The sequence below is a fragment of the Notothenia rossii genome (genome assembly GCF_949606895.1).
Source record: "Notothenia rossii genome assembly, chromosome: 1".
Classification (NCBI taxonomy): domain Eukaryota; kingdom Metazoa; phylum Chordata; class Actinopteri; order Perciformes; family Nototheniidae; genus Notothenia; species Notothenia rossii.
The window spans coordinates 80,302,966-80,327,818 of NC_136912.1; the positions used below are offsets into that span (position 1 = coordinate 80,302,966).

Below are 24,853 nucleotides of genomic sequence, written 5' to 3' on the forward strand. Positions count from 1 at the left end.
TGCTCACCCATTGTGAGGAATTTAAATGCAGTTGAAGATATGCCAGTTTAAATAGGCTGTTTTTGACTGACATATTGCATTAAAAGAGACATCTTCAGTAGTTTTACATTAAGATTTAGATTTTCTTTCTCTTAAATCTTTTTGCATATTCCTCTGGAGAAACAAATGTCACATAGATATAGATAACATTATATTCACTTGCTATAATCGTTTCCCAGTATATTGTTAAAGTAATGACAATACAAAAATGATCATGACAAAACGTGCATGTTTTTCCATTGTAACATATTAAATTCATCCATAATCCTATTGGCAACAATTACATTTCCTCAATTATTTACTCTCAAAACAAGACCAATGGTATGTTAAAGGGGTGTCATTTATTTGCAATGTAGTTCATGATAAACACGACAATCCTCAGCTATAACTCAGATGAGAAGATATGAAGCTTTATCTTTAAGATGCGATGGCTGGGAGGGGGAGGCTGCTTTGACTCAATGCACGGCGTGCATTGGTGTTTTTCATCCTGCTTTACCTCCCCTTTTATCCCGGGTAAAGGCAGGCTGCGATGCTACTGGATCGACGATACCTTCACTGAGGCGTGTTGGTGGGGGGGGGGGGGGGGGGGGGCGTGACTTCATCACGTCAAGTGGAGCACTGTAAAACATATCTGCAAAATCAAGAGGCGCAGCTCTTCAAACCTCATAAAGGTATGAAAAAAGTGTTCCAAAAACAAATCTCAGAATATTATGATAAAGTAACACATTTTTATTTCAATTCAGGAAACATTCAATAAAATGTTAGAATTATTTTAACATTTCAAAACAAGATTTAAATATTCAGTGCTTGACTAAATGTATGTTTTATTGTCTTTTTTTCTGTCAAAGAAAGAAGGGTAGGCTATATGAGATGAGGGGGGAGAGAATATGGAGAAAGCCGTGAGTTGAGGGGTGACTGGAAAGGGAGGGCCGGACGCATGACATCATTCCCTCAGCTTCCCTGCGCGGACACAGCACTTGTTTCTCCAAATGCGCACGGTGGCTGCTGAGGGAGCGACTCCTCCTGCCGTACCCAGACGCGTCCTGAGCAACCTGCGCTCTTGGGGTGGATATTAAAAACATCGTTTAACCCAGCAGAGGAACCCTTGAACCGCTCCTCACTGGACCTGCCGCAGGAACTCACACACTTAACAAAACCCGGGGATTATTGTTGTTTTAATGATGAAGATGTGAGGGGTTATAAGCAGAGAAGAAAGAAAGAGGAACTCCGAGGCTGAAAAAAGGTAGGTACACTTCGCTGTGTCTTTCTCTTGACTCTATCCGGCCACTTTTGTCTACCCGGTATTTCTAATACCAAATCTGCAATTTAAATTATGGCTTTTTCATGTTTTAACCAAATGCCCACAATAGTCATGTGGGCATTTGGTGTGGGAGCGCGCGAGCTGTGCGTTATTCTACGGTCTTATCACCAGCACAGAGGCAAGTGCCCAAAGAGGAGCATCATTTCTGCAAAGAAGCTTTTTAAGCTGCAATAGAGCTGTGCGATGGAGAGAGATGCTCGGTGTAGTCCCGGACTCAGCGGGAGACCCGGCTCAGCCACCGCATAGCTGCTGCTGCTGCTGTGAGCGGAGCGTTTCTGCTGTACGAAGGATATCCATCATTCTGAACGACGGCCGTACCAGGCACGACTTCCCTTTCATTCCCCCACTGAGAGTTAATTACATTCTTAATCTGCCAAATAAAAGAAACCTGGGTGGTACTGTAGCAGAGAGACGGGGAAGATTCTCAAAAATGTCTCTTATGCACTTGTATATGCCATAGATCTGGAGCCAAACGCATATTTCTGAATCATCTTTTTTTCGGGCGGAGGTGTGCGTGTGAGAGAGAGAGTGTATGCAGGGGTTTAAGGGGGGGGGGGGGGGGGGGGGGCTCCATCAAACAAGTGCATCTCCACAGGGGGGTTCTTCATTAGCCAAGTCGACCGTGAGGCGCTTTACATTTAAAACCACTCATACGGACATGCCACAGGCTTGCAGGCATCAATCGGAAATGCAATTTGTGATAGCTACCCTCTCCCTCTTCCTCTCTCTCTCTCTCTCTCTCTCTCTCTCTCTCTCTCTCTCTCTCTCTCTCTCTCTCTTTCTCTCTTTTTGTGGACCGGTTGTTTGTAATGTTAATCTAAAGGTACACATGTTGGACTTTTGAGAGTACTGTAGTGTTGCTCTACACCCCTGTACCGGATTTGCCTCTGCGCACCACGTTGATCCAATGGCGTGTAAATGAGTTGGGCTTATTTCGAGGTGCGCAGTTCGAGCTCTCCACAGCTACACTGAGGTGGAGTCAGCACAGCAGTGACACTGACTTTTTACAAGGGATGCCCTTGTTGAATGCTGGACGCTCTGATTTGAATTAAAACAATGTTGTGTGAAATGGTTGCAGATGTTTATGTCCAGTGAGGAGTATCAGAAAAAAAAATGTCTCAGTTTCAAACTTTTAAATGTGTCTTTATTTTATTTTTTAAAACTGCATTTGCTGTCTTTCTTTTCGTTTACCCGGTAACCTCGGAATTACACACGTATCTGCTGTCACTTAATCAGCTCCATTGAAATGATGAAGAAGATTTACGAGGAATGGGAGAGCCTTAGTGCGTCCATTGTTTCTATAAATCAATGCAGACACTTATCTTTGTTTGCATTAGGGAAGATTTCTGAAACCGAATGAGCATTTCATTTTCAGAGACGTGTTTAACGTTTGCCACAAAACAATCGAGTTAATTTGTTGAAGTTACCCTGAAGTTGTGCATTTTCCATCTTGTGCCGTCTCCAGCTTCGATCGAAATGAGCGCATCTCGAGTCTACATAGCTCATAAAAGCCAGAGGAGAGAACAATATCTCGCCAGCGCCCTGGTTGTTAAAAGAAAATGGCTTTATTCATTTGTCTTTGTACACGTGGTAACTTAGTTATAGCTTTTTTATGGTTCCTGGAAATGGCTTACGGGCTTTCTGTACAATGTAATGTAATCACATGTATTATGTTGCTGTGTGTTACAATTCCCTGTTATGTTCCGTCACGTAGAACATTTGGACTGACGACCCCCCCACGCACACGCACACGCGCGCACGCACACACACACACACACACACACACACACACACACACACACACACACACACACACACACACACACACACACACACACACACGCACAAACCAGAATGCATGAGCACATGAGCAAGTCAGGTAAAATCCTCCCTGGATTTGTATGTGAGGGAGCACACACCCCTCACTTGCACCCAACCTCTCTGAAAATAGTACAGTCCTTTCGGAATTATATTCAGACTTATGCTACCACAGATTTATTCTGGCAACCAATCATGCTCACTGAATTTTGCCTTAAATTTCCATATTTCATGCACATTCTTTTTTAAAAACCAGTAGAAAGTTTGGCCTCATGCAAAAGGCATTAGAATATAGGAGCTGAACCACAGTGATGAAACAAATGATGTAATGCGTCAGTTGGTGTATAGTGTAACACAAAGACACGCACACCAATTTGCATGCACTCTGTGCTTGTCTTTGTAATGTCACATATTTTTATGATAGCACCCGTTGAATAAGGCTTCTATTTGTAAGATTTTAATATGATGTTTTAAATTATAATTTGTATCTTCAGCACCAACATGTATGCTCCAGTCTGCCTCTTGATATTAAGATCTGGTGCCACCCAATGATCACTAGAGAGGCGTTCGCTCTCTGCTGTCTTAAAGGACAGGCCTGCGGAAGGAAAGCCCTTACTGGAGTCTCCCTCAGACTTAATGGGCTGGACACACTTTATGAAGCGTCTCCTCACCCAGCTTTTGCTCATGGAGCAATCAAATACCCATGTTGGACATCCAGGCCACACACTGTAAAAAGTGATGGTTCGTTGTAGGGTCTTATACGATCTTACAAGAACCAGTATGGATTTGAAGGCATTCAAAATAATGGAGAACAACCATGAAATATATGTCTATGAACAAAAAGTTCATCAAACACCATGATAAAAGGGCTCATAAAAGGAAACCCTGTTGTGAAGCTGAGTAAGATAGATGATGTACAATGTGAAATCTTCCACCCAAGTATTTATTTGTAACGTGAGCTTTTTCTCCCTTACCTTTCGTTCTTATCAGAGAAATTAAACATGTTAGAAACACAAACCTTCATTTCGGAGCCTTTTTAATTTCTAAAGAACTTCATAGGTCACCTTTTAGTAACATAGCTCTTAGTAATGGAGGCGTGACAGGTTAGTTTTCTACTGTGTACACGTCTTAACTTGACATCAATCAACCAGCCTCTTTGTATGTATGAGATGGGTGATTGGATGGCATCCCCAAACATGCGTTGTTTTCTGCTGCAGAAATGCACTTCAATCATACTCACCTGTCACCAGCTGGGCAGATGAAATTCAGGCATGTGAGAGAGGACTGACACACATTGCATGCAGAGAGTGACAGATAGGTACCTGATAAACACAAACACCTACAAATGCAATTACACTTTTATTATATTTACAAGATGAGCTTTAAGTCACAATCTGCAGTCTCATTACAAGCCACCAGGCCTACGCTTGTGGCCATGTCATTAATGCAGTCAAAATGAAAACAGATGCGGATGGCTGGTGGAGCTGTTTAAGGGGACCCAAAATGTAAAGCGGGAGGAGACTGGAAGGAGAGAGGGACAAGAAAATATGTAATCATAAGCACACTTTATGGTAAGCTTCGCCCATGTGCACTGCACCAGTCTAATTGCCAGGATAGTGCTTGTTAGTTGTCACCTCCAGATAAACAGTGGGCTATTTTTTTCTCTCATGTTGTTCCCCAGCCTGTGGCAGAATTTGAAATTCTAAGTAGAACAATGTCAATTTCAGAGTGTCCCATCTCATCCTGTCCTTACCTCCACTGCCTGATCCACGAGTAATTTTTTGTTCATACATGTCAACAGTCTGGATAACTAAAACCAGTGAATTGTTGCCATTTATAATCATAACCCCATTGTTGGCAATACAACGGTAATGGAAACTAAGTAAATCATTAAATAAAGGAAGGTTTGTTTAATATGAAAGAGCATCTCTCATCCTTCTGTCTAACGTTTCCATATTGTAGTAAATCTTGTCAGGAAACATATGGTCCTCAAATCCAGATGCAAATGCTGGAAGAGCTGGAATATTCTAACAGCAGAGAAACAAATTGTCCTTGCATCTTTTTAAAAATGGCTTGTCATTTCAAATGACTAAGAGATAAGCTCTTTAGTTAAAGTCTCGACTGCCCGAATGAGGGCAAAAAAAGCACCATTCACAAGTGTTTCATGAACATTCTGACCTGTTTTAAGCCCACTGTGAAGTTTGACACTTTAATGGCTTTGATATGTACACATTTTCCTGGAACACGCCAAGATGTCAGGAAAGAGAAGATGGGCTGTCCTGGAGAAATGCAAGAGTTTTCCTCTATCCTAAGGAAGGAGAGGAGGACCACTCACATGTAAAGGATGGGGTAAAAGCCTCAGGGCCTCTCTCTCTCCCTGTCAAATATGTTAAGCTTCATTTCAAAACACCATTCCATAAAGCAATGTCTATTCATGTCTGCCAGCCACAATCACAATCAAAACAAGGTGAAAGGGTTGAAGTAACAGGGGGTAGCAGAGCTTGTGTGGAAGGTTTGATTCTGTTGTTTTCACAGTAATCAGAAAAGTGTGTAAATTAAGGGTAAACATAACTTTGTCAGTTTTTAATTTCATTGGTGAGAGGAACACATCATAGTCACTAATGGAGGTTAAAGCAGCATGTATGACATTCAAAGGCTCTTTACTCAAGGATAATTGTAGACGTGTTTAGACAAGCTGAGAACATAACAAACATAACTAGTCATTTATCCACATTTAGTCAAAAATATACAGTAAAAGTGAACATATTAGTAAAGGAACTTAACTGTTGGGAAGAATACATTATTTCCCATCTATTCAAACTGTAACCTATTTTAAAATGATACACACGTTGCTCTGCACTCACCCAGCCCCTTTAAACGTTGACAAACATTTTTATACAAAAGGAACATATAGTTAATATTGAGTTTATACTAATTTCTTTTGTCACTCTTGTTATGCCAATTTCGTTTTTTTCATTAAATGAAGGGATAATTTACTAGTTTTCCATCTACCCACAATGCTTTGGGAAATATACACAGGAAGTATGGAGTCACATAGATCCATGAGGTCATAGGGCAAGTTCTTGAGCCTTCGTCTTTAAAAGCTGTATTTTATTAGACCTCGGCAAATTCGCTGCATTCAGACGATGCCGAATTATATATTTTCTGTTTTGGAGACATTATGTGGAAGTACATGTATCACCGTACTACTTTAATACTGGATACACTTTTAGAACGATCGTTTTAAGGCAAGCTCCGTATTTACACAGCAACGAGCGTCTTTTTTCTTCTTTTTCTAAGTGGATCGTTAATGCGCAATGGACAACAGAGATAAATATATCCCAGGAAAATGTAAGTCACCATTTTTCCAAAGACAAGTGTTACTTATATTTTGTCTAGATGTGGCTTAAATCTCCCCAATGAGTAACATTGTAAATTTTGGCGCAAACTAAAGCATTTGGCCAACTTACCTCAGCAAAAATGACCTTAAACACATAAACACTAAAAAAGAGGAGATGTAGCCTATTGTTTAATGGACACTGAAAAATTACGTTTTGCTTGAAATGTGTGTTTTTTATATAAATAGGACATTAAGTAAATGTACATAATGCATTTTCAGAGTGTAACTCCATAGAACTGTATCTGTAATGTGCATTTACACATAACAGGAAGCCAAGGATGTGAATGAATGATGCTTTGATCTGTACTACAGCTCCATTGCTGCTGCACTTTATGGTGATGAAAATAAATATGCAAGAAAAGTCCCATGTCCTGCAACTACAGTCAATTACTTGGTAACTAGGTTTTCTGGATTGTGTTACTATGTTTCCATGCTTTGGAGGAAACATTAATAATATTATTTGTTGTGGCATTGCAAATTATGAGGATTGGGTTAGGCGTGAGTTAGAAATTGCCCGTAGTTTTGGAATAATACGATATCCTTGTCTTCATTAACCACGTGTAGCCAGTAGATCTGAATAACTAACAAGCTGTCTGTGTTTGCCAGCTTGGCAGGATGTTTTCCGGTAAGCAGACAATTAGGAAAGCTCTCACTGGATGAGGCAGATGTAAATCTCCCCAGGGAGAGAAGCTTACAGAGGGTTATTCACCACTGCAGCCGCCACTCGCCCCCGAGTGTCATAACTCTGAAGGTCACGGGAGCATTTCACCCCCTCCCCCCTTTTTTCTTTTTTTTTACCCATGTCAACTCCAGTGGGTATCGCCGGATGTTTCCCGCCATGCTGGTGAGCGGATGCTGGAGGTGGTGGATGTCTATGAGGATGATGCGTCTCGACAATGGAATAACAAAACCTTGTCTCGCCCATTTACTAGCCTGCATCACAGTCAAAGGCATCATAAAGAATGAATGATTCATACACTGTCTTGGGTAGACATTTATGTTTAATTCAGAACTGTACTGTAAGAGGTCGGCCACGGTCTTCATGTGGCGGGACGGGGTCGTTGACGGGAGTGGATGGGTATTTCAGACGAAGCAAAAGAGGAGGTAGTCACGCTAGAGTGGTGCAGAATTAAGACAGAGAGAGGAGAGCATTGACGGTGGCCTTGTTCGTTTCATCTGCAGGCCTTAATAAAACCCTCACAGGCCAGCATTGATCTCTCCCAGAATAATCCATTTAGACTGAGCGTGCCTGGCCATGTGGGGCCTCTTCAATTATTTATGAAAGAATGCTGTGCAAGCTTCCGTTGGGATGCAACAATGTGCCCTGGGAAACCTGTGAACTGCAGGAGGGCAAGGAAGACACAGAAGGTGGCAAAGGAGAAATGAGATGGAAGTTGAGGGCTGTTTGGAGAGAGCTGTGTGGAAGGAGTGGGAGGAGAGGTGGAGGGCAGGTAAATTAAACTGAGGGTTGCAGAGGGGAGTGTTTAGGAGAAAGTAGTAGAGGTGACAGGGAGAAAGGAAGGAGCAAAATGAATAGATGGAAGTGAAATTGAGAAGGAAAGCTGCACGAAAGCAGAAAGGGAAGAAAACAGAGAGTTATGAGATTTAAGGAACATATGTATGAACCTAGAAATAAAGTAGGTGAAGAAGGAAAGGGAGGCAGCAAAGGAGATATTAGCTAGACGAGGTCAGGAAGCATCAGAGGAAACAAGGTGGAATTATAGATGAGAGGGAGAGTAAGGGATGACTGGAAATGAGGCAGTAATGGAGGAAGACTGTGGATAATGGGACCTTTTTTAAAGCAAGTCATGAACAACTATTGATCATGACTGGTTTCTGGCTGCTATCATTTGGTAAGTGTAGATGGAAAAATGTCAGCTTGACTGAATGTTTAGTTGACCACTATTTGTGCTTCACCCACTTTTGCATTACAAAAACATCCTAACATCTACAAAGCAAGTCACTCTGCCTGTTTCAAAAGGCCACAAGAAATCAATATGATTTGGACAATATCATTTCATCCCCCCTGGCATATTTTGTTTTGTTTTATAAACTTTACTTTCAGAGCTACATATCATAACCCCCCCTCTGTTTGCCTAGTAGTCTATAGTCTGCCATTAGCAGGTAACACGCTGCTCTCTTAAAACCAGGCAGGTTTGTTTTACCTGATTCTTACCAAGCATTCTCCTTCAAGCTCTTCTCCTTTTGCTGCGATTCCTTTCCTACACTAGGCTTTCCACACATCCCTCAGAATCCTGACTTCTAATCCAGCGGAAGACAACTGGAATTTAATCTTCCATTGGTTAGATTGAGTGATTATATCTGTCAAATTTTGAGCGGATATACTCTTACTTCACAAGGGTTATAACCCTTTTGACCTCTTTAAATCATTTGCTGAAACAACAGGCGCTTTTACTCAAATGTCACCGTTTTTACATGTGCTTTTCTAACTCATGCAGTAATAGTGATTGTACGAATACCTCCATAATTCATTAAGTATACTTTTGCATACTGTATCCAGTATTAGTTATTTTCCCTTTACAGTACATTTATTTGACCTACATTACAGTAACCCTTTAGAGATATTTCATTTGTTAATGCTATTTATTCGTAACAGCAGTATGAAGCTGTGGCAGAATGGCAAGCATGCAGTAACAAAAAAGGGGAACAAAATACTGACTTTGCCAAGGCTATTACATTGGATGTGTCAAACTGCCTAATCAGATGGGCTAAACGGTGTAGCGGCGGAGCTAATAGCTAACGATAGCATACCAGCAGGTCTCTGTTTAATTAGAAGAAGCCCATTTCCCACCACTTGTCGTTGTCTGAAGCGTCCACCAAGGATTTTATTGTTTGTCCACCAACATTGATTATAGGATTCTTGTAATTGTTTTGTCTTCGCTTGATTAACAAACGTGTGTTTCACCAAAGGACCGCTCAATAGCAGCCTTTAATGGCAGCCAAATTCCAATCGCTAACAGGGTGCTCACTACAGTAGCGGTGCAGAATCATTTTCTCGTTTTTGTGGTGCAGAATCAACTAGATAGTTCATTATCCAAAGGTGCTAACGCTTAGCGAATGGTTCCCTAGATCAGTGTATGGGTGGCCCCTCTGCTCATGCATCCAGGTGCACTGTGCTTTGTGATTCCTGTCCAGCAGTGAGCAGGATGATTGATGTTAGATGTGTGGCATTACTGGCATGTTAGGAATTTGCATAGCTGGCCTCTTGTTCTTTTTTTCTTTGGCGAATACTAGAGTGTATCACAGCTGTGGAGGAGTAGACCTAATGAGGAGGAGGCGGAGGAGGAGTAGGAGGAATGATGGAGAGTTTTTGGAGCAACTTCAGGTCATACTTTGGAGCTCGGGGGGTTTGGAGGAAGTGAGGGGATAGGGGGTGGGATGTAAGCGTACGTGTGTATTACTCATATATCTCCTTTCATAAGCCGTGACTCAAGACAGAACGTAACCTTTCATTAGGTGCCTTTCACAGATGTAGTGCTGAGAACCTAGCATTCCATCCCCTCTCCCACGACACCATGTCTGAACTCTGACTCTTTAAGAGAAAATGCTTGGAAAAATCAATTAGTTCTCTTTAGCTGTCATTACAAGCAAGGCTGGGTGAGAACATTTTGTTTCTAATAAGTATGTGTTTAGTTGTTCGCCCAGAAAGATTCCGCAAGACATTTCTTTTTATATAACACAGGGCCATCTTCATTGTGCCGTGCTCTCAGAAGGATGTTGCCCACCTTCAGCTTACTTTACTTTTGTCCTCGTTGGTGATTCATTCCTGCTTTTGCTTTTAGCTTGAGAACGTCTTGCCAAGAAGTACAACACCTTGCCAAAGTATTCTCGTTATACACCTCACTCCATTTGTTTTCCCTTGTAGCTTTCTTCTTTGCCCGTGTTTTGATCATTTTATGGTCACAGATGTTTATTGTCAGGCCACTGCTTGCTTGTTTGTCGATGTAAGAAAATCAAGCCAATCCCTCTTCTCTTTGAAACTCCTCCAATAAGGACTGACGGGCTAAATAGCATTCTAAAAGAAGCAGTGACGCAGGATTAAACTGGGAGGGGGGTTTTCTTTTCAGCTGCCATTGTAACAACTACCTTAGGGCGATAGTCTTCTACCTGACTTTTACCTTTTCGCTGTCCATCAGTTTGCGCCGACAGCTACAGGATGCTGAGGGAAGGGAGGAGCGAGGTCTACTTAAAGGTAATTTATTTCTGCTGTCGCTTTGTTGGGTGAAGAGGAAGTGACACACGTGAGCTGGTTGTTTATGAGGGCTGGCTAAGTGCTGGCAGGGCTGCTTTCCTCTGAGGGAGTTGGCTCTCTGTTTAATTCATGTCCTTGAGAGGTGCATTGCTTCGTGGCATACTGTGTGGCAGGCGAGCTAATGAGAGGTGAACCTATCTGCTTCTTATTCTCCATCTGCTCCCTGCTTTCTCCTACTTTTTGCCCCTGTCCCGCTCACTTTCCTTTCCTTCAACACTCTTCTGACCTGTTTTACCTCTGACACTTTCTTTTCTTTCCCCCAACCATCCCTTTCCTTTTTTTTTTTACAACAGTCCTGGAGTCAGAAAAGCAGGAAGTGTACACAGCATCTCCCTTCAATCACCCTTAGCTTGCCCTGCTTGTCTGGAATGGAAACACCGAATCGGAGAAGCCTCCCGTCCATCACCTCACGCCAAATAAATCAGTCAGACCTTTGACAAACCCCAAATAGGACTACCGATTTTTCAATGCTGCCCCGTTCATCAGTTTGATTCATCTTCCCAGCGATGGGAGGCATGTTTTCTTCCCATGTCATCTTTTTTCCCCCTCCTTCGTTTACGGTCAGCGAGTTAGCGGAAAAGGCTAGGTCACTCCTTTCAGTCTTCAGGGTTTGGAAAGTAAAGCAGTTCAGTGCAGCACCAGTGGCCAGGCTGTGAGCTCCAAAACACTCAGTAAGACGGACAGCAGGAGGACACGGTGGGCAGACATGGCGAACATCCATATCCTCTGCCTTTCCCTCCTCCTCCTGTGTACCTTTGTAAAGTGCTGTTTTAATTGACACAAAGAAAAAAGCTTTCTGGTAATCTGGCTGCCTGCTCTTGTTTCATGTCAATTAAGTTCATTCTATCCCTCTTGTTCCTTGTCCGTCATCCCCCTTCTCTGTGTCTTTGACTTTTAATCTCTCCACCATGCTCTCTGGGCTTGTTTCTCTCTGCATCTTTCTTTCTCTTTCCTGAAACTATCTCTCTGCCTCTCCTTCAGATCAAAAACCATCCCGTTCCCCGCTGATTGTTGTGTTGTTTCTCCTTTCCTCTTCTCTCCATGTCTAGTTATTTACATCTTCCTCTTGTCTCCCCTGCGCTGCTCTCTCCCCGGCTCAGACTTTAAAAGTTTTAGACGTTTGCTAAATTATGAAGGGAAGATCTCAACTGAACAATAGAGCCTCGGTTTGGAAAACAAAGTGTTCAAGTTTATCTAAAGACTTGCACATTTCTCAAGAAAAAATGCATGTTGAATAACTTACATTTTGTACAAAAACTATTAAATGTGTGATTAATGTTCATATTGCATTAGTTGAATATTAAAATGAAGATCTTAGGTATCAGATAATGGTACATTTTTAGTGACCTTATTTAATGCCGATAAAACAAGGCACTGATGATGATGATAATGTTTGGTAACAGAATATTTCATAAGGTACATAATAAGTACAATTTACTCATTTAAAAATGCAGAAACACATGTAATGATTCCATTACTTGCGTCTCGTAATTTATTGATAGTATTTGTTTCTACAGCAAACCTTACATCTTTAAATTATTTGCGCATTATGTTTAACATCACTAATAATAATCACTTACAAATATTGTGTTATGGTTTAGAAATGACTTACAACAATATTAATGAAAGCTCAAAACCATATTTTCAATTATGCACAAGTCTATATACATCCTCTTTAATTATTAATTACACAATGTTTAATAGATAACAATGGATCCCACCACATTACACCGCCTCAGCAACATCAGTGCCGCGTGACTTTCTGAATGCCTACAAACCAGTAGAAGCAACTGTACCTGCCCAGCTTTAGCTCCTAACATCCATCTGACATCACAGAGCTGTACTTGGCTCTGGAAATATCTCCTCTCCTCTGCCGCACATGAAGAGTTTGATTTGACAGAGACTTCTGAATGTGCCTCCCATGTTCAAGCCCTTCCACTGGAAATGAAAGTAATACATGTTCACATGATCTGTTAGGATATCTACCTGAAACATACCTCTCTGCCTCCATACGGTGGGATTTGTATCCCTTTCAGGTTGGTGATGAGCTGGTGAATCCCACCCATGACTGGGATTTACAATCACCCTGCGATATGAGACAGGACTGACAGAAGACAGATACATGGCATATGTATGTTTTTTTTCATGTGCCACAAACCAAATGTCCTTGAGGTTAATTGGTTCAGACATATTCACTGTATGCCTGTCACCAACAAATCTTTACAAATGATTAATTTAATATATAGGTCCCACTGCGGATAAAATGCGCAAAATGTTGTTTTCAATTCTGAAACCTTTTTTAGTACCGCCAATGGTAATATCATATGCAGCAGCAGTATATATGAACTGGCCAAAAATCTACTGTACAGTATATGAGTTGAATACATTTTTTCTTGAAAATGTTAAAATATTTACAATACATCACATTTCATATGTTAACTTCGCATATTTACAATACACTTCTTTCTACGTGTATATATACCTTAAAATGGATAGTCACCCGTTGTGTATTTTTAATGTCTCTCCCTTTTCTTTCCTCCTTTACCCCCTCCCTCCCTCCCTCCCTCCCTCCCTCCCTCTCCTCCCGCTAAGCAGCCCGTTCTGTCACACTGAGCTGTGGCTTTAACCTCTGATGCAGTTTTTCACTGACGCCCTTTGTTTTCATCTATTGTTCTTAAAAGCAATTATGACCATCAGACAGGCCCATTAAATATTTAGCTGCTGCATTCGCTGGCTTCACAGGAACACACACCACAGATGTTCAAAGTGTCTTTCTCTGCAGCGAGGATGTGCACAGACGTTTAGAGGGGAAGTTGCTCAATTACATAAAAGCCGGCATTTGACACTGGGCTCGGTGTGTGTATTTGAAGGGCAATGATTATGCATGTGTTCCTTTGTCCTATAGATACTGACACACAGATCTCTGTGTTTTTATGCGAGCATGTGCATGGGGTGTTTAGCTCTTTGTGTGGTCTGTGTGGCTATAATTATTTCTGCTGTGTGTGTGTATTATTCAGTGGCTGCTTCTTAGTTTACTTTCCAATATTAAAACATGAATTTACACGTCAATCTTCCATTTCCACTGCAGGGAAAATAGGAATGTTCAGTTGCTTGGGCACAATAATCTCCTGTGCTATTGACTCATCTACAGACACTTTGGGACAATAGCTTCACAAAGTATATCTCCTTTCACTGCTACATTTCAGAATGAAGTTGAAGAGCTTCATTATTATTCCAAAATCAATTGTTGCTTATTTGCCGTTTCTCTTCCTGCTATGTTAACAGTTAAGGTTAAGCACAATTTTACGGCACCTACTGTACATGAGATTTAATTCATTTTTTCAAAGTTTTTTTTTCAACGTATGTTCAGCGTTGAAGTGTTACATTATTTGATCAAGGGATCCGGTAAAATAGATAGTACAGGTTGAAAAGATGTGGGATTCATTGTGGATCTCATCCTGTCCTTGCAGCATAGAAGAGCTTTGTTTTCTCAGCTGTTGAATTTTTGAACAGCGTTAGCGGCCAAGGGTCCGGTGTCTTGCTCAAGGATGTTTTGACTATTCTAATAATGAAACATAATGGGCCAGTTGAGAAACTTCCAACCAAAGGTCCACCCTGCCAGTTCATACTGTTATTTAATATGAACTACTTCTACGCTCTATCCAAACATATGAATCTGGTCATGATTATGAAGGCCCCTCCGGGTCGTTGTCACTTGAATATAGACAAATGTGGTTTTGAGACATTGGCTGTTCTGTAATCTGACGATCTGAATTATGAAATGCTTTTGTCTGGCTTTTCATTTGTTTGCCCTGTGAAACTGGTGACCTGTCTAGGATGTACCTTGCGTTTGGCCCATTGTGCGATAGGCTCCAGCAGTTCATAAAACACATGGATGGAAGAAATTGTAGTTTTACTGGAAATGTGTTCACCATTTCTGGTTAGTTCCTCACGAGGTTTAACATATCCATTTTCAAGTCATTGGTTGTAATAGTTTCAATCGATCATTGACTTTAGTGTTTAGACGATATGCATCTGATCTTAAAGAGGCTTCATGAAAAGATGAAGTCATAACTGAACTCAGAATATGTGAATGTCCTCCCTCTTATTGGTTGGTGTGGTAGAGACAGATGAGGGCTTGTCTATCCTCTCTGGTTTGGAGTTCCCTTGTATTGCTTGTGTCACTTCCTGCATGATAAGATTTCTTACCAGAAGATACTCCGTGAACCCTGTTTTCTGCCTGTGGCTGAATGCACAGGAACGTGACGCATGATCTTTGACGGTTTTGGTATAAATACTCAACTGCCCCAATTAAATCCGGATAAATGATAACAACTAATATCTAGTGTATCTTTAAATGTGGGGTATGTAATTTTGGAGAAACCAGCTCGAGTGCGCTAGAATTTGAAAATACACAGCCGGAAAAAATCTGCCACTTCCTTACAGAGCCCCTCCTCCAACACATACGAACGCGCACATGACCAATGAGGACACGAGATAAGTTTGTGCACAGATGGAAGGCTGACAGGCAGGTAGGCCATCCAGTTATTTTAGCAGGGCCGGCTAAAATGATTGGTCGTGCTTTTTATAGCGCTACGGCTTCCACAGATGACATCTTTTAATGGATTTTTTGTCAAAATATTCATTGCTATCGGGAAGTTAAGAGCATTCCATGGAATATAACAAAAAGTGTATCTCGAGCCGGTTTCTCAAACTTACCTACCCCACCTTTAAGTCTCAGTAGAGGATTAAATCACAGGCGGACATTTGTTGCAAGGAAGAGACTAATTTCAAAGACAGTGAAGAACATATTCATACTTATGCGCAAGTGAGCTATGCTAATTGATGAAAGTCCTTGGTTTTAATGGCTATCTAGCTGTGGGTATAGAGAATAAAGTGACAGGCTATGATATGTGCTTGTACGGGCCAGCCAGCTAACCCTCTCTTGCTTCCTCACTCTCTGAGTCTGTGCCTAATGGCTGATAATGAAGAGGGCATCTTTGCAGAGATGACATGTGCATGTCGCCCACTGGCACACACACACACACACGCACACGCACGCGCACACACACACACACACACACACGCACACACGCACACGCACACGCACGCACGCACGCACGCACACACACACACACGCACACGCACACACTCTTAAATGTGAACTCACTTACACAGGCACGCACACACACACACAGAGGCTGGGCTCACTGCCCTTCAGAATACCAGGCCTGACATTAATCTTTAAATGACTGTTGCTTCTTCCCCAAGACTTTCAATCCATTAGTGGCCACATCTTGGATGGAGAGCGATTGCCATAAAGGAGTAGGCAGGGAGGATGCAGGCAGTGTCTGTGTGTCTGTGTGTATGTGTGTGTGTGTGTGTGTGTGTGTGTGTGTGTGTGTGTGTTGTATGTGTATGTATGTGTGTGTGCTGCGGGTGGGATGGGATGGCAGAGAGAGCGCGACAGAAAGGATGATGTCAATGATAATGGAGGATGAGAGAATAAAAGTGAGAGAGAGAGAGAGAGAGAGAGAGAGAGAGAGAGAGAGAGAGAGAGAGAGAGAGAGAGAGAGAGAGAGAGAGAGAGAGAGAGAGAGAGAGAGAGAGAGAGAGAGAGAGAGAGAGAGAGAGAGAGAGAGAGAGAGAGAGAGAGAGAGAGAGAGAGAGAGAGAGAGAGAGAGAGAGAGAGAGAGAGAGAGAGAGAGAGAGAGAGAGAGAGAGAGAGAGAGAGAGAGATTTGAGCTGAGCTGCTAGGATCAATGTAAACACTTCTACCACAGTTGGTTTGGTTAGAAGATAGAATGGTGAATGTGAATAACTTTAAAGAATGACCAAGTTACTCTTTGTCCTTTTCTTTTTTATGTTCTCAATTTCTTTAGGTCCAGTACTTTTATGTCTCTTGAGGGAGGAATGGGATGGAAAGTAGATGAGGAGTTAATAGGGCATTTACTTTTTTATGGTGAATGTTTGAATAAACACTGAATTACAAAACAAAGTGGACGTTGCTTTTTTTTCTATCTCCACTAATCCAAATCCATCTCTTATTTTCTTCCTTATTGCTCTTCCTATTCTTTCCCTCGCTGTCCTCCTCTACTGTCCTCCAGTGTCTCTCCTACTGTACCTTCCTCCCTGATCTGATCAGTTCTCCCTCCTAAACCCTGTTCTCTTCCCCATCCCACATCTTCCTCTCACCTCGTCTCCCTTCCTGTGCTCCCCAACAGTGAGCTATAGTGACTCTGACATCATTACCCTTGTTGTGACAGGTTTCATTTGTACCCTGTGGACCTATACATCAGCCTGAGTGATAGTCCAGGGCACGGGGCCAGCGGAGCCCCGCCCACAACGGGACAGAGTAACAGACAGAACGGTCCTTAAAACCACTCCAGCTCGGGTACCACTGGATATGTTTTTATTACCCGTTCAGATATGTCAAACTCAATGCCTGTTCAAACCACTCCCCAACCTTCAGTTTGCTGGAAGTAACAATTTTAGACAGTTTCCTTTAGATAAATATTAACTCTGGCTGACAAAGGAAGTAGAGCAAATCCAAAGGACAATATGTCAAAGTAGAACTTTCATTACTTGATTGACAGATGATCTCTGGAAAGTGGTTTGCATAAAACATAAGAAGTACTTAGCACCAAGTATGGAAACAAAAAGGAAGTCATTACATTTGACATTTAGTCTTAAAATAACATTATTCTTTATGCAAAAGTAAATGTCTTATGCACAGGTTTGGTAAATGTGATCAATAGTTTGTTTTTATTAAATTACTCACAAAATGGAATCTTGTTTTAACAGGCTTTTAATCATGAGAGCCTTGTAATGCGGTTCTAATGGTTTGTATTGATTCTGATGGAGTTTCAAGGTTATCTTAACAATATCTCTAAACCAAACCAGCAAATGTAATCAACAATTCAGTCGTACAAATCAAGTCAAAACATCACGCATATGGGTGACTCTTCTGCATAAATGTTAGGAATAAACATTGCATGAAAAGCAGCATTAAAACAATATATCACAGTTAGACAAAAATAATTAGTTGTAAATAGAATGGGTTTCATTTATTTTATTTAGATTCTGTTACACAGATGATGCGATGTTCCGCATCAATAAAGCATGAAGGAAAAATAACAAACAATCTCCTCCACACTGTAGACTTATAACATTGGTTAATACATTTAATCAACTCTAATTAAACTGTTTCCTTTGTGAGGCATTTTCCATGACATCATTCAAACATAGCGTGTCCCATTAAACATTTTGCTTATATTGTCCGTTGTCTTTTTGTTTTCATTGTTGATTTCAGATTAAAAAATTTGCAGAAATAAGTAATTACAATAACGTAAAACAGGTCCAATACAATTTTAGTGATCATCCCTTCTGTGATAAATCAATTCTGGTGAATTTATGTCTAAAATGAAAGCCTTTAATCCACGCTGTCTTTCTGTGTTCCATAAATTGTTCCTGCTAGTTAGCAATACCAGAGCTTTAGAGGTCTTCCAGTCAGCGCTCACCAGTATAAATCTCTGCAGCCCCGTAAATCCATGCCAATACATCAGCAATACCTTCAGACTGCTCACAGCCTCATTGATCTGTGGTCATATTAATGTGTGGCTTATGAGCTAGCCAGCATCCTTTGTGGCCAGACAAAACTGAATCCACTTGAGTGTGGAGCTTTTAATGGCCAAACTACCTTGTTCTTTCACAATGGAACAGACCCCCATTGTATTCATGCAGTTGTACAGAATAAAAAAGCTTGAAAAAGGACCATTAAGCAATAATCACAGGCGCCTGGACCTTCACAAATGTAAAATGGAAGTAGAGGAATTGTGGGAGAGTAGAAAAAAGTGGTGTAAATGATCTGAAATCCTGCTTCACAATATTGATTGATATTACAAGATCTGATTTTCTGTTTTTTTCTTATTTATTTTGTTGATCACTTATGAATAACCTTGAGATGAGATGTGTTTTTGTCTGTGGAGAATTGTAAATCATGTTTTTCTAAAATCTTCTTTCACTTTATCAATTAACTTCCAACAACCATTTTAAAAGCCCTTTACTTGTTCATGTTCCTACCCAGTAAGTGAGAACACCTGCTGATGAGTTATGGTTAGCTGTGGTGATGGAAGTTATAGTGAGTCAAGTGTTTTCAGATGGCAGTGTGTGCTCATCGTGCTGCGAGGCTTTCTGTTGGCTCAGCAGGGGCGTTTATTAATAAAATATGTCTGTCTCTTTCTTTAGTCAATATTCCTCCATTCACCACTGAAATTAGACAAGAAAAGAAGTTGAGCTTGGGCAATTTTCATCTACTATCCTCTGGTATGTGTGTGTCCATGTGCTTACTTCTGCTCATGTGCAAACAACTGCGTAGGTTGGTGTACGTGTAAATATCAATTTCTGTGTGAGAGTATACACATCTGAGCCTCTGCTTGTGTGTATGTGCTGGAGAAAGAGAGTGACCACACAGAAGGCACATTAATCATCCCGGGTTTTTCCCTCTCTCTGCCTCATGTAGTGTGAGTTGAGACCTGATTGATGGCTCGTGTCTCAGCCTTGATTTCCAACAGAAAGGCTGTAGCCTATCGCCAGGACAGAGACCCCTTGGGGAGTCCCCAGCTTATCCTACAGCCCATACGTCTCTGGACACTGACTGTGGCTCTTGTTTATTTATTCCATAGATGGTGGATACACTGTCCGTTTTCTTAAAGCTCCAAAAGGGCAGCTCGTTCTGTTCTCGGAATCATTTAATTAAAGTAAAAGCTGATATGTAGGTTCTCGTGAGATCTGATTTCTCTGGACAGACATCACTGCTGTTTAGGAAACAATCTAAATTGCTCATTGATTTGTATTGGGTTTGTTATCACATACCATACCAGGATATGATGTAAGCAAAATTGGCGTGCCCGCAGCATCTGAGCTCTCTAGTGCAGCTTTACTTTGAGACAAATTAGACGTCCATTTTTTATTGGTCCATTTTTCCCAGTAGAGTTTACATTGGGGCCAAGATAAAATTCATAGTTTATGCTAGCTTTTATGTATTTGGTAAGAGCTTCTAGACCACCTACCTGACTCCATACCACACATTCTTCTGACATTTGATAGGGGAGATGACCAGTGTCTGTATTTCACAGAAACTAAGTTAAAAAACAAAAAACAACGGGTCTAAAACTTCTTGCTTTGTATTATCTTTTGCAGTTGACACTTTTACTATGACTAATACAAAAAGACTTGTCAGCTGCAAAATAAGATGTAATTTGTATTTCCTGCATTGCTATATTTGCATTAATATAAAAGGAATATACATTTGTTTTAAACCAGTTTGAAAACCAGATTATGTGGGTTTTTGGGCAATATTTAACAGCACAATAGCCTGACCACAATTCCCTCTTGAATAACTAACCCAGATACGCCATCATTAACATTTAGTCTTTTCTAGCAATGAAAGTTTGTGTCATAAAGAAACACATTTTGTCCCTCACTCTGTCACTTTCCTCTTTTTCTTAAAAATGCTTTCATTTTAGTTTTTATGTTGAAATCCTCTTGTTGTATGGATAAATGGAGAGCATGGAAAATGTCCACATCAGCTTCTACTTTTCCAGTCAGTCCTCCCATAGACCTTAAGTATTACATGAACACTGGACATGTTTATATTGTATGGGAAATAGTTGATGTTGTAGGAATTTCAGGCCCCGACAGACATTTTAAAATCAATCCAGGAAAGAACATCGGCTAGTTTTCTTGAATGCAAATGTCTTTGGCCCTCAAAGACAACACAGATAATCTATACAGTAGGTCATGATGCTGATGTCCTCTATCACTGTTGGCTCTGCCCTGAAATCATTACAATCATTATATATCTTAGTAAACAATAAATATATCTTTGTTAGCTGTGGTCCTCTTAAAACTGCTGCAGTCATTTTGAAAGACGCTTGCACACGTGTGAATGACTTTTGATGTTTGATGAAAATGTGAACTTTTGCTCCTTTCAACAACAGCAAAGTAGCAAGATTTCTGTGTTGTGATCTCAAGGATTTTACGGCAGTATTGACCGGTAGTGGAGATATTTTGTCCATCCCTCGCTCCATCTTTTCTCTGTCGCCGAGTGTGATTTCTGTGCTGGCCAATTTTGACATTCGTTTGGAATTCTGCAGCACCTTGTTGTCTGATGATTAATAATGCAGACACAGCATTAGTTCACCTCTTTTTAGTTAAAGGTGGGGTAGGTCATTAGCTCGAGTGCGCTAGAATTTGAAAATGCACAGCCGGAGAAGATCTGCCACATCCTTACAGAGCCCCTCCTCCAACACACACAAACGCGCACATGACCAATGAGGGCACGAGATAAGTTTGTGCACAGATGGAAGGCTGACAGGCAGGTAGGCCATCCAGTTATTTTAGCCGGGCCGGCTAAAATGATTGGTCGTGCTTTTTACTACGGCTTTTTACTACAGATGAACATTTTTTTATGGATTTTTTGTCAAAGCTTAAGATATTCATTGCTATCGGGATGTTAAGAGCATTCCATGGAATATAAAAAAAAGTGTATCTCGAGCCGGTTTCTCAAACTTACCTACCCCACCTTTAAGTGTAAGAAAGAGACGGGGGGAATGAAGCAAGGTTGAGTGGGAAGAGGAGCATTGTTTTTGTTTTGCGAGTGTTTTGAGAATCACAATGAGAACAACTATAAAAAGACAGAGAAAGGGAACACCTTAGGGAAAATTGCAGAAGCAAAAATATTTGGCTAGGATTTCTAGAAAAAATTTAAGTCAATAGTGCCATGAAAAAAGAAAGCAAATATACAGTCAGACGTGACTGAAGCCTACCTTTCCTGTTTTCATTCCCTCTATGGCTGTCTGCTCTGTCGTGTCTCAGTAACTCAGCGTTGTCATTCACCTAACCTTGGTGGCAGAGAGGAAGGCTTCTTTGCGCCTGCCAGTCGTTCTTGGCACGGCAACGCGAGGGAATGAACCTCAACGCTTTCATGATGAGGCGCTTAGCAGATGTCTGAAGAACAGCTCGACGAAACTTTGATATCCCAAGGACACGGCACCTTTGGGATCTTCGATGGGATGTATATGAGTGAGAAAAATCCAATTTCGAAATAATAAATCATATATTAGAATTTTAAATATATTTGGCTTAGTGGCCCCAGTGCAGAGAGACAACAATTTAACTTGCAGGAAATAGAAATACAGTGCAATATGACACACAACAGGACATGTAACATGCTAACATTTACACACAGGCTTCAGAGCCAGCATTCATATCAGTGTTTACTAGGGCTGAATCAATTCCTTGAGCCACTTGTGTAGCTTGATAAATAAAAATCAGCGAGCCAAACTCTCTGCACTGATGATTGGTTTATCCCCCTCCGCATTAACCCTAATGCGTGGATTTGTGGAGCAGTTAATCAACTGTGCGCTGATGAAACTGAACAACAAATATGTGTTGAAATCAGCTGGAGGCAAACTACTTAACGCTAGCTTTTAGCAGCTGGTGGTCAGCACAGTCCTGCCATCGAGTTGATAGAGAATATTATCGGGCAACATTTAAGTTTAACATTTATCTATCATTAAAATCATATCACTTAATGTGCATTTATGCAGACATAAAAGGACAACATTTAACATTTTTGACTGCTTTGACTCTTGAATGGTTTGTTCTGGGTAGAAGGTTTGAAAAAAGTTAATTTTGATCCTTCAGACCATTAATGCAACATGTAGCACCTAAAAGCACAACATGGGCTTATTTTTTCACGTAATATTATTCTATGCAATTTACGTAATAATAATGTGGATTTTCCTGAAAAAGTAAAACCCATTAGTAGCCTTATTTTCTCTTCTGTGTATTTACTATTGCTCCTTAAGAAAGCAAAAAATAATTGTTTGATTAATCGATTGATAAGTCTGTAGGATACTCAATCACGAAAACAATTGATGCCTGCAATCCAAGTGTGTACTCATGTATTCAGCTCACTGTAACCCAAAAGAGCATGAGACATAACGCAGACTTTATGGCCTATGTGTGTATGGTCATAACTACATAGAGAAGTCAAATATTTACATTTGTACTGTGTCCTGCCTTCATTGTACAGGTAAATGGATGGTGACAGACGCTTGTGTCAATGCATGCTGTCACAATTGATTGTGACGGTCTGAGTCGACGTGTCCTGTGAGCAAAGTAACAACCGTCTAGATTTCCAGGAGGAGATGAAGAATTTTACCCCCGGGATGTCTCAGCCTTGAACATAATCGAGCCTGTCCACTGCCAAGGTAGATGGACTGCTGCAAAGAGAGCGGAATAAAGGTTAGAATGCGGATTGCATACCAATTGTGAACGGCACTGTATGCAAGGAGGCGTACCATAACGCCATCATATTAACTGTTGTTATTGCCTAAATAGTTTCAAGAAAAAAGAGGGAACAAAAGAGTTAATTATTTGTACATAAATATTTCTAAATATAGCATTTTTTGTATTTTGCTATTGCAAGAGCTTTTCAAAATGGTAACTTGTCAAGATAAGCAGATACAGCCGCCCTATACTCGTATGTATAACATAATGAATGTGATACAAACTGTCGAGATCCCATTATTCCATGACATTTGAATGCCCATGTATCACAATCCCTACCATAACTACATGATTAGATTACAAGGTTGTTCAATAGTCTCCACCCTTGATAATCCCTGAAACAGTCTTTCAAGCGGAAGTCTTTCAAGTGGCTCTGTGTGCATTTTGGAGTATTTGGCAAGCCTCTTGCTGGGGTTAAATACCTTCTTCCTCCATTGATCTTTTTTTCATGTTTCACTGGCATTGGTGAGGCCCACAAACTAACTTGATTGAAATGTGGTAGCTGGTACAAGAGGTCAGAAATGGGGTTAACAGCTATCGTGATTAAGCCTCCTTCTCACCCAGCGTGCCACTCCACAAGAATCACACAAGCGTATCCCACCAGGTATGAGGTGACGAGTATGCAAAATGCTTAAACATCCAGGCATTTCCACTCTGAGTCAGGCTCTCACTCCCAACTGTATCAGCATGAGAGGAGAGGGGAACTCAAGCATTGACACATACAAGTGTACACAAGCAGTACACACACACACCTATCTCAGCCTCAAGGTCAGGCAGTATTGGCAAATGGTAAGATAAAAACAGCTCTGGCAGCCATGGAGTAGTCTGAGATAACATCACCTTGAGCACTACATGACACCAAAAAGCAGCTATGTATTTGGCTATGTATTTATTTATATTGGTGCTTTTTCCTTTTAAAGATCCTGTCTTCTTTTCATGATATTGAGACAAATTGCGTCGTGGCCATGAAAGCTACTCTGCTGATTAACTCTTCTCGGATGGCTTTTTATCTGTTGGCATTTGATGTATGACATCTTTGTAAGGGCTACGGTCGAATGCAATCACGGGCCCTTTCATTGCAGGGGCCCCCCTTGGATTGCCTGCTAGTTCTCGAGGGAGGCCATCCCTCAGAAAATATTGACTGTTGGACAGTGAGCGCCTGAGTGTGTATCAGGACAGGCTTTAGAGAGAAATTGCAAATGTCTTTGTGTGTGAGTGTACGTGTGTTGTGCCTGTCTGTCTCCATGTACTAATGGAGAAATAGGAGGACGGAGCCACACAGAGGACAAAGGTCAGTTGTCTTGTGAAAGGGAGAGAGGAAAATTCCCTTTTCCTCGATGCATTGCTCCCAAATGCACCCGCTTTCCAGTCTGTTTTCCCTCACTGTTGATAGGCTACACTTCCAGATATGTGAGGAGCTCCCAATATTTCAAAGAGTTACAGCTCACCTGCTGCATTCTTATCCTTCAGCAAATGTCTCTTTTACCGACCAAGCAGACCTTTCCAATCCTTTTAACATGCCTCATTCATGGAAACTACATTAACATTGTCATGGGAAAGATGGAACTTAGCCACATTTTAAACAAGGCCTCATTCTTGTTCTCATCCACCATTTTCTGTGAGTTTTTCTTTTTCGAATTTTCTG

At 41.1% G+C, this 24,853-nt stretch overlaps 1 protein-coding gene across 14 annotated transcripts in view; it reads left to right on the plus strand.

The window, feature by feature from the left end:
* The first annotated feature begins 1,025 nt into the window (after positions 1-1,025).
* The window catches only part of ptprsa (protein tyrosine phosphatase receptor type Sa), a 220,099-nt gene continuing 196,271 nt past the window's right edge, over positions 1,026-24,853 (plus strand). For 8 of the 14 annotated variants that reach the window (XM_079656637.1, XM_079656650.1, XM_079656646.1 and 5 more), the window contains exon 1: positions 1,027-1,282. The gene's annotated coding sequence lies outside the window, so the exon portion shown is untranslated. Of the gene's footprint in view, positions 1,283-24,853 lie in introns of all 14 variants that reach the window. The other 6 variants (XM_079656638.1, XM_079656639.1, XM_079656640.1 and 3 more) reach the window with 3 other exon arrangements.